Source organism: Phascolarctos cinereus, unplaced genomic scaffold, assembly GCF_003287225.1.
Source record: "Phascolarctos cinereus isolate Bilbo 61053 unplaced genomic scaffold, phaCin_HiC Scaffold_3;HRSCAF=262, whole genome shotgun sequence".
Classification (NCBI taxonomy): Eukaryota; Metazoa; Chordata; class Mammalia; order Diprotodontia; family Phascolarctidae; genus Phascolarctos; species Phascolarctos cinereus.
This window is the reverse complement of record NW_027555736.1, coordinates 125215384-125225646: the sequence shown is the minus strand read 5'-3', so window position 1 is coordinate 125225646 and position 10263 is coordinate 125215384. Positions and strand designations below refer to the sequence as shown.

The window sequence follows — 10263 nt, the reverse complement described above, 5'->3', positions numbered from 1 at the left end:
AGAATATAAACAAAATGGAATCAAGTCTCTGCCCATGTACACAAACAAATGCAATCTCTCACATCTCTTGGGGGTGGGGCTAGATGGGGAAAGAAAACTTCCAGAGAAAACTTAGCCAGTGGTGAATCTATACCCCTACGTGTGGATGAACAGGTTGAAGAAACTGTAAATTGCTTTGTTTCTTTAAAACATGCTTTCAGCACATAGCATAGGAATTTACTGCAGTCCCTTGGGAATGAATTCACCTCAGCTCTGACTCTAGGCTTCTAGTTTCCTCCTCATGGAGTTTATCTCTTGGATTCCTGTCCCTTAAGTGTGACTGAAGTTCCAGTATCTCCTGCTCGTACTGTGTCCTCCACATCTGAATGCTCCTGTTTCATTCTCTGTTCACAGTGGCTCAAGAATACCCCAAAGCTCTAATTTTCATTTGCCTCTGCCCCCTTCTCATATTTCCTTCTATTTGCCAAGTGTCTCCCTCCTATTTTATATCTTTTCTAAGTTTATGCCTCCTGACATAATTGCTGCATACTAGTACAAGGACCCATGGGAGTTTTCTTCAATCAGCAGCATTTTTTTTGTCTCGTAATTGTGCACATTTGAGACTATGCTGGAAAGCTCACATTAAGGGTAAAGACAATCTTTTCCCATATAACACATGAATTATGAATACCTTCTCCCTCCTTACCCCCACCCCCTAATTTTTCCTATGGCACACAGGTTTTAATTTTGTGGTGAGTCAAGTCACATACGTTATAGTGAAGACTCAAAGCCTCTGGTGGTAAGTAGAAAACAATAATTTCAATCTTCAAATCTTGACTAGGGTAAACAAATGTTTTGTTTTGCTCCTATCTGGTTACAGCTAAGGTTTCCCCATTTTTAGAGATGGGTGACTGAGATCCCAAACTAATTTCTTTTACTGATTTTTTGAATTTTTATGTTTGCTCAAAACTCACTTCCACAACAAAATCATTCTATAACAGGGGTTCTTAACTCTGTGTGTGTGTGTGTGTGTGTGTGTGTGTGTGTGTGTGTGTGTGTGTGTGTGTGTGTGTGTGTGTGATGAACCCTTTTAGAAGTCTGAGGAAGACTATAGACCCCTTCTTAGAATAATGTTTTTAAATGCATAAAATAAAATATATGGGATTACAAAGGAATCAAATTATATTGAAATGAAGACTTTTTTCCCCCATGGACCCCTCCCACATTGATCTTTGAATCCAAGATTAAGAACCCTAGTTGTGGACAAACTTCCTCTCTGGCTATATTAATCACTTATACATTTTGTACACTCAAATGAAAATATGATGGTATGTGTTTCTTATACCATGATTCTATATAATGTCTCTTAGATTCAGTATCTTAAAATACTGCACTTATAAAGTATTTTCAATTCCATTTGGTTCAACTAATTTTGATTTTTTTCTGTGATTCAAAATATAGGTCCAATTTTAAGCATTGTCAGGGTGCCACAACCAATAAATTCTACAATCATGCAGTCTCTATCACCAACACATCTAAGGGCAAGTCTCAAAAAGTGAAGTCAAGGATATAACTGTAACTAACTTTGTGACATGGAATCCTGTCTTGCCCAAACATGTGGTATTTTCTGTGCTCAGGACCTCAGGCCGGTTATAGCATAGCTCAATGAATAAGACTTCTTCCAAGGACCTACGTGACACAGAGGAACATAAATACAAAGGGAAAGTCATCCATATAACCATACTCCCCATAAATGAACTGCTCTGCCAGGAAGAGATTTAACCTGGCTCTTTTGTTCTTCTTCCTTTCAAAACAGAGCTTCAGTCTCAAAGTTGCCACCATCAGGAAAGCCAGGTAGTTCACCTGTGAGGTATGAAGCAATTGATAATTGCACAAACTCAGTCACCAACCTCTCTACCATTTTGAGGATATCGTAGGCAGCAGATAAAAAGAGAAAGAGAAACCAGGATGCTGTACCATTCTCATGCTTGCCAAGAATCCTGGCCTCTCCCTGCTTCTGTCTGCTGCCTATGGCAACATCAGAATGAGAGAGATAGACCTCATTAGATACATTGGCAGCAGTTTCCTGATTCCCAGACGAACTGTCTGGCCTTCCTGATGGGGAGCAACAGGCATTCATCTGGAAAATTCAGCGGTTTTGGTCACAAGGTGAGTAGGAGATGAAGGGTTTCCTGAGTGTAGATAAATCAGTGCAAATCTTTCCCTGAAAATGGAAAAGCAAATCTGAACTCAAGCTTTCTAGTAGGTCAATAGAAAGGTTACTTTCATGTCTAAAAGACTTCAGATTATTATTTACATGTTCCCATGTCCCAGTTATGAGCGGTACAACTAATTTTGTAAGCCAGAGGCAAAACCAGGTCTCTACTCCATAGCCAGTATCAGTGTCATATCTCTAAAATGAGGTATGGGGTTTAGATTGTTTCTCAGCCAGCTTTTAGCTTAAAAATGATCTGGTACTGTACTATTTCTTTTATCACCCAGAGAGGCCAATATAGTGTTGAGGTTTTTTTGTTTTTAGATGTTGAAATAAGTTTCACCAAAGTAAATATTGAGTAATGGCAAGAAGCTGAAAAATAGAAGAAGCATGGGAAAAAATGTCAGTGTATCCCTCAACTAAACAATAGGTCCAGGAAATGGTAGAAATAATAAAAATCATTTTCAAACCAAAGAGGTTTGGGGGAGTCATGGGTTGTGTTTCAAATGGTCACTCTTGTCTTTCTTTGAGATGGAAAACAAGATGTACACCTTCCTTCCTTCATCACCAACCAACCAAACACATTGAGTAACCCTGGAACTTACCTAATCTTTTGTGATGATGAGGTATGGGAGAAAATGGGATCTGCCTCCCTTGTCTGCAAGTACAGGATATTGAGCCCGAGTTCCTGACAGTAATAAATAGAATTTGCTTTTCTTCCTGATTTAAGCGGACATAATTTGGAAGAGACATAGGGAATGGAAATCAGCTTCCGCTTAACTATCTCTTCTACCCTCTTTTCCACTGGGCTCCTGTAGCAGCACCTCTAGGCTATCCTCTGTTCAGTTCCTCCAAAAGACAGACTCGAAAAGGCGCCACTGAGAGAATGAAGCACTCAGGCAGCCGGCAGTGGAGGAGGTTAACCTGTACTCCTATTGAAAACAAATTAAGGAGGAATGATTACTTGGGAGCTGAGCTGAAACTGAGACCAGCCCCAGCAATATGTTCCTGATAACTGAATGCAGCTAAGTATAGGATCTCCTTTGATTTTCATAGAAAAGGGCAGATTAAAAAGAAGCAAACAAACTCCAAAGCCGAAAGCCCCCACTATCTGGAAAGCACAAGACTGTCAGGAACCAGACCCCCTCCCTTACTCTCTCTGTGCACTGTCTCTTGGGGCCTCTGAGTCCCAAATTGAGACCCAAATCCCATTTCACACCAGATTTCATGGAGATTGCTTCTGAAAGTACAAATCCATCCACTGGCCTCTGAACATGCTCCTTTAAAATGGTGCTAATGAGCTTGACTTGTTTTTCTGTAAAAGGAAGGTTTCTTCTGCTCCATCAATTTCCAGAGTCTTCTCTCTGAGATGGACTTCTTAGCTATAAACCAGGGAGAGATATGTGGAGCTGAACACTGGAATTCTTTAGTTAGGGATCTGTAGATCAACCATTGATTGGATTTTTAAAAATCATTCCTGCATCTGAGCAAAGGCATATTTAGACATTTAATTGGCATGTAACAAGATAGCTATAACAAGTTAATTAGTTCTCAATTAAGTTGCATTTGCCATATTTCCTGAATGTGCTCTTAGCAATTAGAGGCACCTAATGAATGAACTTGCTATAGTTACTTGGCTCTTCATGAGAAGCAGAAATGTGTAAATATTTTTCCATTGAACATAAGGTGAAAGTACATTGTTATCTGTGTTAGACTTGTAAACTCACAGAAATCCGGAGCTCAAAGCCACTTCAGATATCATTGGATCATGGGAGCAGAGCTTGAAGGCACTTTTCAGGTCATCTAATTCAACTTTCTCGTTTTAGAGATGAAGAAACTGAGGACAAGAAATGATATACATCCATCTCCTTGTTTTATAAATGGGAGAAGTGACTTGTCTGAAGTCAAACAGGAAACAGGTGGCCAAGCCACCTCATTTTCCTAATCTGTAAATGGGTTTAATAATACCCATAGAACCTTCTAGAGGTTATTGTGAGGTTCAAATGAGATAATGTACGCAAAGTGTTTTGCAGACCTTAATACGCTACATGAATGTTGGTTATAATTTCCTGTGTTTGCATCATGCCAAAGCAACCAGTCTGGTTCATTCAATTGAACTGGCCAGTTCAGCGAAAAAAAAAAAATAAGCAAAGCCAAAACCTGGTATCACTAAAATCAATAGGTGAAGGAAGGAAGGAAGAAAAAGAAAGGATGAAATCTAGCTATTTTATTGAATTTTTCCCCTTCTGTCTAACTGTCTTTGGTGTGGGGTGGGCCCTGTCATTCTTTGGCTTTGGTTGGTAACTGTGAAGGTCCTGGCAAGTGGCTTATCTCTGACATAGCTATCAAACCCCACTGGGAACTAATTGCCATTTTAGTGTATTGCTGGGGATGCCTTATCAAGTTTCAGTGGAATGTTATTAGAAAACTTTTCTGAAAGCTTTATTGGAATTTTAAAGGGGAAGCAGGTTGTGCAGTTGGATGATAAGGTTAATTATTCATTTTATCCGGGTGGTTCCCTTAAGATAACGTTGTTCAGAGAGATCCAGATCAGAAGGCTGATTGGATTTACCCAGCCAGAAAGAGAATAAAACAGGAATCTTTGGGGAGAAAATGGAAATCCACAGAGACGAAGAGAAAGGGTTAAGCCTCTCTGAAGATCATTTAGTCAAAAGAGCTCTCGATCTTCCTCTCCTTTCCTTTCTGCCACGAGTTCACCTCTCCTTTAGCAACATCGATGATTAAAAAGCCACGTTGTGGAATCATCAGAAGGGGGGGGTAGGAATTTCACAAACTAATTTGCATTTTAATGAATTTTTAATTGAACCAAAATCTGTTGTTTCTGTTTAAAGATGCAGGGCTGACTTTGTGGTCTGTGCAGCTGAGAGCCAAGTGGGATCTTAATGTGATAAAAACAATGATAAAGCTAAGCTTAATTAGGTTTGAAACCTTGTCTGGAAAGGCTGCAAAGAATATGGGAATAGTTAACTTTTGCTAGCTAGCAAACATTCTTCTAAGGAGGTGATTTTCACTGGCTCAAGCCTTGTTCCGGCAGGTATGAAAACAGGAACCAAATTACCCAGGCCTGGATGGTAGAAGGAGACAGAAAGAGGCAGAGCCACTCCAGCTTTGATCAATAGCATTTTTTTTTCCACAAAAGAATATGTTTAAACTGAATGCCTTTGGTGTGAGGCAGACTAGGAATTCCCACCCTGGTGTTTCTTTGATTTTCTGACCTCTGGATCCCTGAGCAAGAAGAATCTTTTTGCATTAAGTAAGCCTAAATGTAATGAGGGGGAAGCTAATTGGTTAGAGCATGGGGCCTAGAGTCCGGCAGATACAAGTTAAAATCCAGCCTCAGACACTTATTAGCTGGGTAGTCCCTCATTTGCCTCAGTTTCTTCATCTGTAAAATGAGCTAGAGAAAGAAATAGCAAACCATTCCAGTATCTTTGCCAAGAAAGAACCCAAAAGGGGTTACTGAGAGTTGGACATGACTGATTTGGAGTCAAGAAACCTCTATTCTGATCACACCTGGAACACTTACCAGCTGTGTAACCATGCACAGATTTCTCAAACTTTCTGAGCCCAGTTTCCCATCTGTACAGTAGAGATGATAATACTTATACTCCTTACCTCCTAGGGTTGTTGTGAAGAAAGTGCTATGCCAACTGAAGGCACTGTTATATAAATGGGAATCAGTATTAATTATTTTTGAGTGGAACTGGACCTGTGTTTTCATTGGTCTGATTGGTGTGTATCAATAAATGAAGAAAGGAAGGAAGGAATAGAAACTCTCTCCACTCAGTTGAAATTTTAGGCTTAGAAAGTTGCCTGGATGACTGAAAGGTTAAGTACTGGTTCATACTGTCAGCATGTGTCAGAGGCAGTGCCTGGACCCAGGTCTTCCTGAGTCCAAGGCTGCCCCTTTATCCATTATGTCATATACATTGACATAAAGTGCTAGACTTGGACCTAAGAAGACCTGGGCTTGAATATCTTCTCACTCACTCACTTAGTGGTGCTTGCCACTGTTTATCATTTCCAAGTGTCCCTTTTCTTCCCCACCCCAGGGTTGGGCCATTTTTGTATTTGTATCTCCAGAACCTAACATAATGCTTGGCACATGCTTACAGAACAACTGATTTGCAGAATTTGGCAACTGGAAGGGGCCTCAGTGGCCAAATACTCCAACAGGTACTTGAAATAAATTTAGTAAATAAACAACATAGTTGACAAGTGGTCCTCCAACCTCTCTGCTTGGGACCTCCAAGAAGAGGAAATATGTGACCTTTGTAGGCAGCCATTTTTGAACAGCTCTCATTAAGAAGCTTTACCTGACATCAAGCTCATTTGCCTCTTGACAATTTCCATTCATTTCTTGTTCTACCCTGAGGCCTAACCGAACAAATCCAGACTTTCTTCCATATGACAGCCCTTCAGGTACTTGAAGATAGCTACCACCTCTGAACTGTCTCTTCTCAAAGATACCCCCTGCTCCATAAACCAATCCTCCTATGACATGGAGTGCAAGGCCCTTCATTATCCTGGTTGCCCTCCTTTGGATGAGCTTGATATTATCAAAATACTTCCTAAACTATAGTACACAAAAAGAAACACAATATTCCAGGTGTCATCTGAGAAGAGCAGAGTACAAAGATGCTATCAACCCGAAGCAGTTCACCTGTTCACGTAGCCCAAAATCATCTTAGCTTTTTTTTTGAGTGGCACATCACAGTGATGACTCATTTTGAGTTTGTGGTTTACCAACCCCCGCAGGTCTTTTTCAGGCAATCTTCTGCCTCACTGTGCCTCCCCCGTTTTGTATTTGTACCCACCTAATACTTTACATTTATCCCTGTTGAATTTAATCTTATTAGATTCATCCCAGCGCTCTAACCTGTCAAGATTGTTTATCTGCCACTCCCAGCTTAGTGGCCAAAGGCTATTTTGATTAGTAGGCTAAGCTTTCTTGGAATTAGATGATAAAAAAAAATAGCATAGAGCCAAGGACAGATCACTGGAGTACTCCACTAGAGACTTCCTATCAGGTTGACGTTGAATAATTAACTTCTTTGGCCATTTGACCAGTTCTGAACTCACCTACTTATATTGTCATCTTTTCCACATTTCTCCATCTTCTCCATAAAAAATCATATGGGATGCTTTATCAAAAGCTTCATTCCTTGCTTGTTGGTGCCTAATATATGCTTGCTGTTTGATTTGATAAGTGACTCAGACAAGAGAGAATTTTCCAGAGAGGCATACCTAAAAATGATTATTTCGTTCATAAAAGTGTTTTTAGAGATGACTTAGTAAGCCATAGGTACATACATTATTATTCCAGTTTTATAAATGAAGAAAATGAAACCCAGAATAGTTCTGATCTGGCCAAGGTTATGAGAAATTAGTATATAGCCTAGGTTTTCTAGTGTTCTTTTTGACCACACTGTCTTGGAAGTTGAAACAACTCCCAAAGGCTCTACCTGGCCTTCACCTTTAAGATATCACTTGTCAACAGGTGTTTGCTACCTGAATAGGGAAGCTCTCTTGAAACTACAACTCTCTCTTATCTTTTTTTTTTTAATCTCTGTACACACTGTTCCTGAATTCCTATTTACTGTTTGTGCACATGGGAAAAAGGACCTTGGGCATCCATAATGTGGGATCCAGGACCTTAGACAATCCAGAACCCAGGACTTTGAGCATCCCAAATCATAGGATGGTAGAGCCACAGACCTAGAGCTGGAAAGGAGTCTCAAAAGCTGTCTAGTCTAACCCCTTCATTTTACTGGAGAGGTCAAATGACATGCCTTAAGTTACACACAAGAAAGTGCTGGTAAATGTTTTCTTTTCTTTCTTTCTTTCTTTTCTTTTCTTTTTTTTTTTTTAAGAAGTACATTTTATGAGAAAATTACAGGAATTGTCCGCCAAAGAGAAAAGCAATAAGATTTTCCCCATTCAGCTTTGGACATCAAAGGGGAGGACAGTTTCTGTGCTCATACTCCTCTGGAAACCGCACGGGGAAGAATCAAGAACTATTCAATTCCTTCTTGTCTTTGATAGCAACCCGGAATCGCTCCTCCAACTAGAGAGCTCGCTGATCAGATCTGTAATGGCGTTAGTGAAAGTTTCCTGAGGGCTCTAAGTCTGGAGTGGTCTGTACACGAATGATGATTTTGTGTTCCAGGGGTGGGGGACTTTATAGCCTGCACACAGCACCTGGTGGTCTTTCAGTAACTGTGATTTGGTGATGTTTCCTAGGGTGTGGTCCTCCTTGTTGATCGGTGAACAAACAGGCATTGGGGACTTTAGTGTACTTATTGATAGTGATCTTCTTCTCTCCCTCAAAGAGGAGGAAGGACTCGAAGGCCGTGGGCGCGTTCATCCTCCGCCGCCTCCACCGCTAACGCGGGTGCTCCCCTCTAATGTTTTCTAATAAATGTACACACTTTTAAGCTTCATCTGTATTATTTACATTTTATCCATCACTTTCTTAAGTCCAGACAGTCAGCAAAACAATAAATCACACCTGTATTTGTTGCATTCACCGATTCCCAAAGTGAAAATGCTTACACTGAAAATTGAACAATTAGCTCTCTCAAGCTGACTTAACACACCTCTGGTTCCAGAGGAAATAAGAATCAAAGGGAGGATCTGAAAGTACAAACCCTGAGCCTAGAACCAGTGCTTTTCCATTGAGCTACATGGCCTTAGAAACACCAGGGTTTAATATTAAACCACAGACTTCCCTTCATTCCTAGATCCAGAATCGTCAGGGGCAGGATTAATGAGGCCTAGAGATAGACAGCTAGGAAAGAGAGAAAGAAAATATTTCTGTTCCCTCTGGAATATGGATTTATTGGTAAATATGGATAGCAGAGCTTCCCACTGGACTAAACCAATGTAAGTTACCACTCCCAGTCCATATTTTATTGTGTGACCTTCAGCTGATGTCACTGTAAAGCAAGAGTTCTTAACCTGGGATCTGCGAATTAAAAAAAAAAATTAATAACCATTTCAGCATAATTGATTCCCTTTATAATCATATGCATTTTATTTTATTTATTTAAGAACATTATTCTGTGGAGGGGTCCACAGGCTGCAGCAGACTGCCCAAAGAGTCCATGACACAAGCAAGGTGAAGAACCCTAGTATTAAAAAAAAATGGTCATGGGTTGGAGGGCCTTAGGGTCCACCTGACAGAGTTCTTGCCCTTTTATTCAGTGGAGTGGGCACAGAGGCTCTGCTTCTGGAGAAGAGGGAAGACCACAAACATTTATTAAGCATCTTTACGTGCCAGGCTCTGTGTTAAGTGCTTTACACATATTATTTCATTTGATCCTCACAACAACCCTGAGAGGTAGGTGGTATTTGCCATTCCCATTTTACAGTTGAGAAAATTGAGGCAGGCAGCAGTTAAGTGACTAGCCCAGGGTCACACAACTAGTAAGTATCTGAGGTTGAATTTAAACTCAAGTCTTCTTGATTCCATTTAGAATTAGATGATCTAGGGTCAACTCTTAGGATTGGTTTTTACTAACTGTGTGATCTCACCACTCTGGGCCTCAGTTCACTCATCTATGAAATGAAGTAGACGGACTAAATGATTTTGAAGGTGCTTCCCAGTTCTAGCAGTTGATTCTGTGACACTATGATTATTTTCCAAATGGAATAAATAGTAGACAGGTTTTCAACAGAGAACAGAAAATAACAGTCTGTGAATGTCTGAGGAGACAGCAGGCCCAATACCAGATGAGGTTTGTGGAATGATTGGTTTACTTTGTGACCAACATAAACAAAGGTTAGGTTAAAACAAGGAAAGCAGAGCTTCTTCTTAAACCACAAACTCACATGCTGACATTGTTAAAGTGGAACTGAGTTCCTTTGGGGATAGCATAGCAGTTGGCTCAGTGCCTGGCCTTTCATCTGCTCTTGAAATGAGGAGGTTGGGCCTGGTGATGTCTAAGGTCCCTTCAGGCTTGGAGAGCAGATGGGGACTGCAGCCAGGGGAAAGAATTGGGAAGAAGGTTTCATTTTTCTGATTTGGCCCATCAAGTCTCATGTCC

The 10263-nt window shown here is 40.4% G+C and overlaps 1 pseudogene; it reads right to left on the bottom strand.

Annotated features, from left to right (window-relative positions):
• Nucleotides 1-8130: 8130 nt before the first annotated feature.
• LOC110192302 (DNA-directed RNA polymerase II subunit RPB11-a pseudogene) lies at nucleotides 8131-8784 on the bottom strand (annotated as a pseudogene).
• Between the last annotated feature and the right edge of the window lie 1479 nt (nucleotides 8785-10263).